This window comes from Lynx rufus, unplaced genomic scaffold (genome assembly GCF_022079265.1).
Source record: "Lynx rufus isolate CCGP_SWC_20201006 ecotype Redwood Valley unplaced genomic scaffold, mLynRuf1.p SCAF_7, whole genome shotgun sequence".
Classification (NCBI taxonomy): Eukaryota; Metazoa; Chordata; class Mammalia; order Carnivora; family Felidae; genus Lynx; species Lynx rufus.
Window position 1 is genome coordinate 3,366,062 of NW_025814889.1, and position 5,550 is coordinate 3,371,611.

The following is a 5,550-nucleotide window of genomic DNA, read 5'->3' on the forward strand; positions in this document are numbered from 1 at the left end:
AAGCCGTCGGGATGCAGGCAGTTGCGTGCACGTGATTAAGCCGCCAAGTCCGTGGCCTGTGCTGCTGAAGAGCCCCTCCCTTGCAAGTTACCACGCCATCAGCCACCATATGGCAAGTCCCGAGGGCAGCCGCCGGCTGACAGCCGGCAAGAAACCGACACCCGCGGTCCAGAAGTCTGGACAGAACCAAATGCTGTCAACAACCGGGTACGATGGGAGGCAGACCCTTCCCCAGCTGGGCGTCCGTGAGCCACCACGTGGATTAGAACACAGGCAACCTGCCCCCAGACTTCCGACCCACAGAGGCTCTGAGGTAATACATGTGTGTTGTTTTAAGCCACTGCCTTGGTGGGATAAATAGACCCCCCCCCCAAAAAAAAGCTGGTGGTAATATTGTTACACAGCAATAGACAAATAGACAAATACATCAGAAGACTCATTTTGTCTTGAACATATCTGGCTTGAGATACATAAGATTCAAGGGGAAAGGAGGGTAGGTCAAAGGGTGTAAGAACCTGGGTTCAGGAGACGATGCCAGGCTGGATGTTTTCATCAGGTCTGGATGGTACTGAAAGGTCCGTCCTGTGTCCCCACGAGGGTTTCCCTCTGTGCCTCTCTGTCCCAATCTCTTAATTATAAACACCGGTCATACTGGACCATATGACCCCGTTTGAACTTAACTTCCTCTTTAAAGACCCCCATCTCCAAACACAGTCACGTTCTGAGGTCCCGCGGTGGGGGCTGCAGCACATGAACTTGGAGGGAACACAATTCATTCCCTAACAGCCACCATCACCCCAGCTGAGGTCTCAGCCGACAGCATCAGCTGCAGCCTGGGAGGAAGGAGAGAAGCTGCCTCCAGAGGACGCTGGCCCCGGCCTCGGGCTGCCACTCCCAGACCCACACTGAGGACCAGAGGTGAGCTGGCCACACTGTGCCACGTCGACTGCTGACCCACAGAATCCGTGAGCACAAGACACGTGTTTCGGCCACGAGTTCCGGGGTCCTAGGTGGCTTGTTCCTTAATAGTGACGAAATATACTTCGGGAGTGGGTCCTGAATGGTCTCGATCTTTAGTGCCGCAGGCTGCGAGCAGGCACCCACCCTGTTCAGACCACGAAGAGCCCAGGTGTTGTCTCCCGGCTTCATTTCCCAACCAGATGGGCCACGCACCAGCCATACTGGCTAAGAGGAACAGACACCACTCCCGGGCTTTCTATTCCAAGGGTTGGTTCCCACTGACGTGAGAGGCAGCGAGACACAAGGGGAAACCCAGCTGAAGGTTATTTTGAACACGCTAGCCTGCTGGCCTTTTTTTTTTAATTTTTTTTTTTTTTAAGAAAACTGGATCAAGCCTCCTTTCCCTTTCCTCTCTCCCTCTCAAAAACATCTGAAGGGTACACGACTTCTATTCGGTGCTCCCTCTTGAGGAAAACAATCTGGATTGTCACCTACCGCAACGGCACAACCCACCTACACACACCCTGCCTCATTTCCTTTTCCCTCGCTGGCTGGCCTCTTCCCAATGGGAACAGCAGCAGGGAGCAGGTGCTGTGTACGTCAAGTGCCTCCTTTGGGGCACGGCTTAATGGTCCGCTAGCCACAGTTGTGATGTCCACGTGGGGAGGGGGCTTGCAGCTCTGTCCTCGGTGCCTCGCCCACTGCTGCTGCTTCGAGTGCAGGACCTCACAGCACCGGCACGGGAGAGATCCGCCTTCCATCCCGCGATCCTGTATTCCAGGCCACGCTTCTGGTTCAGAGCATCCAATCCAAGCTTGACCTACATTACAGAGCGAAGCAGCCACCAGCACACCCGGGACCGAGACAAATTGATTTTTCTGGCTTTGTTGATGTCAAGGGGGATATATTGCAATGATTAATAATTTATCTGATAGATAAAAGCTTTCGTTGTTGTCTTTGTTACACTGGAGACTCCAAGATTTTACTGTCCCAGGTTTGAGAGCTAACCGGGGAGGTGTCGGCACTTAGACCTTGGACAAAACCCCACAATAGGAGATCACAGGGCTCTATGTGTCCCCCAGAAAGAGCCACGGAGGCCGTGACTAAGGCATACAACACACCAAATACAGTAAAACCTTGGATTGCAAGTAACGTGTTCTGTGAGCGTTCCGCAAGCCGAGCAAACATTTCTAATAAATTTTAACTTTAGATAAACGAGCAATGTCTTGCGATACGAGTCGTACGTGATGCTAAACATCATATGACTACAACTGAGCCAATGGTTCTTGAAATTCACTTTGATATACGAGTGCTTTGAATTACAAGCATGTTTCCGGAATGAATTATGCTCATAAACTAAGGTTTTAGTGTTTTTAAACTATTTTTCCCTTTATTTTTCTTGTCCAGTTTCCCCGCTGTTTCACCACCTCTGCCGCCTGTCTTACTCCGGTTTCCATTACGTGAGTAGGCAAATTAGGTCTTGAGCTGTTATCCCTTGATGCGGAGAATTGGAGAATCAGATAAAGGTAAACACCAGCGTCCAACCAGAATTCCAGAACTTAGCTAGAATGTTTGCAAGCCTATTCCCCGTGGTTCCGAAAAACAAATATGGTGCAATTGAGGACAGCGCCCCATGCATCCACCGCAGGTGAAATCTACAACAGATCAAGAATGTTAGACGAGAAAAGATATTTTTTACATGGTCGGATCTCACTTGTGTCCTTTGAGGTGGGGGAAGGTTTGCCAGTAAGCCGCACAACACGCGGAGAGATTCGCTGTTTGGCATTTAGATGCCGTGGGGACAGGAGGCGGCAAGCTCTGCAGACCCACATCCCTAACTGTTCTGCATTCTGGAAATGCGGTGCCAGGACAAACCTTCGGAGAGCACAGACCTGAGATGCCCCACGTAGTCGTACGAGCCATGCTTAGAGGCTGAGAACAAGCCAGCAGGGATGCTGGGACTGGCTTTCGGTGTTGCCATTTTCAGGTCTCAGGCTCTGGTCAAACTACAGCCTAGAAAATAGTATGTTGATTTTGAGTCAAACAAAAGTTATGTCAAGGGGCGCCTGGGTGCCTTAGTCAGTTGAGCGTCTGACTTCATCTCAGGTCATGATCTTGTGGTTCGTGGGGTTCGAGCGCCGTGTTGGTGTCTGTGCTGACAGTTCAGAGCCTGGAGCCTCCTTTGCATTCTGTATCTGCCTCTCTCTCTGCCCCTCTCCCGCTAATGCTCTGTCTCTCTGTCTCTCAAAAATAAAGTAACGTTAAAAACATTTTTTAAGTTGTATCTATAACTAATAGAATATCAATTCTATATTAAATTAAATAGTCACATACTTGTAACATCTCCAAAGACGGAAATAATGCGTACTTTGGTTGCAGGTGTATCAGATGTACGTGTGATCTCTTTTTCATGAGCTCTTTTCTGTTCTTTCCTCTATCGGAGAAACACATCTAGTATTGCTAAATTACAGCTTGAGAAACTACCAAGTTGTGTAAATAACCCATTGTGTATCAGCACATGTCATGACACCCTCAAGTCACTTGTGTTCTTTAGAAGCTGTGCACAGGAACTTTCCACAGTAGAGTTCAAGTCCTGGCTTGATCATGTCCTAATTAAGTGACCTTGGGCAAATCACTTCATCTCTGTGTTCCAGTGCCTTCAGCTCTAAACCGAAAAAGGAATATGATGTGCTCAAAAAATGAAAGTGGAGAGTTAAGTCATATGATATACAGATAGTGCTGGGAACCATACTGGGCACTTAGGGAGCGTTACATGTATCCTGCTTGCCATTGTCATCATTATTTAATAGGAAAGACACAAGGGTGGCTCCGAAGTCCAAGTCTTAAACTTTACCTCAACCACAGAGAGGCCACGTGATCTTGTCGGGTTCGCACGGCCTGTTAGTGATGGAGGCTGTTCTAGAGCAAGATGCTCTCACCCCCAGTCCTTCTTTCTTTTTTTAAGATTTTTTTAATGTTTATTTTTTTTTTGACAGAGAGAGAGAGAGAGAGAGAGGGAGACAGAGCAAGAGTCGGGGAGGGGCAGAGAGAGAGGGAGACGCAGAATCTGAAGCAGGCTCCAGGCTCTCAGCCGTCAGCACAGAGCCTGATGCAGAGCTCGAACTCACGGACCGCAAGATCATGACCTGAGCCGAAGCGGATACTTACCCGACTGAGCCACCCAGGCGCCCCCCCCCACCCCCCCCATCCTGCTTTCTTCACCTCATTTCCAAGCTGGAGGACTTACCCAGACTGATTGTAAGATTTACTATAAAGCTGCAGTAATCAAGACAGTGTGATGCTCTCATGAAGATATAAATGTAGATAATGAACCAGAAGTTAGAAATAGATATACCATATATATATATATATATAGCCATTTGAATTTTGACAAAAGTGCTACATTAATTCAATGGAGAAAGATGATACTTTCAGCTAGTTGTGCTGGAACAGCTACATAATCAAATGGAGAAGAAAACTCAACTCACTTCATGTTACACACAAATGAGCCATGGGACTAAACATAAAATCTAAAGTTATTAACCTTCAGAAAGCAAACATAGGAGAAAATCCTTGTTCTGACGCAACGATAGGCAGAGAACCCTCAGGTAGAAGACAAAAGAATAAACCATAAAATTTAGAAAAGAACAAGTCAGGGGCGCCTGGGTGGCGCAGTCGGTTAAGTGTCCGACTTCAGCCAGGTCATGATCTCGCGGTCCGTGAGTTCGAGCCCCGCGTCGGGCTCTGGGCTGATGGCTCAGAGCCTGGAGCCTGTTTCCGATTCTGTGTCTCCCTCTCTCTCTGCCCCTCCCCCGTTCATGCTCTGTCTTTCTCTGTCCCAAAAATAAATAAACGTTGAAAAAAAAAATTAAAAAAAAAAAAAAGAAAAGAACAAGTCAGACTGAATCACAATTTTAAAATTCTGCTTTAGTTTTTTTTTTGTTTTTTGTTTATTTTTTTAACATTTATTTATTTTTGAGAGAGACAGACACAGAACATGAGTGAGGGAGGGGCACAGAGAGAGGGAGACACAGAATCTGAAGCAGGCTCCAGGCTCTGAGCCATCAGCACAGGGCCCGATGCAGGGCTTGAACCCACGAACTGTGAGATCATGACATGAGCCGAAGTTGGACGCTCAACGGACTGAGCCATCCAGGCACCCCAAGAGTTCTCATTGTTAGGGCAGACACTCCCTTGTGTGTTCTACATATGTTAAACCACCAAAGGTGGCAAGAGAAATCAGTAGGTATTACCATATTTACACCGTACAGAAGCAAACTGAGGCCCAGCGAGTACAGAGCTTGTCCGGGGCCACTGGGCCGGTAGGCAGTAGTACAGATACTTTTAATTTTCTTGGTCTGACTCCAAAGCCCCCCAGAGCTTAGCAAGGGTGATTTTATGCTGGTGTTTGCAAAAGCACAGAGATAAAAAGCTCTGCTAGGAAGTTACCTGAGCATCAGATATCATTCCAGGCTTTCTGTAAGGACATTAATGTGTGTGTGTGTGTGTGTGTGTGTGTGTGTGTATACACATAACTGATGCATACATATTATATAAATATATATGCCCTTATTTCATTATTGGCAAGCC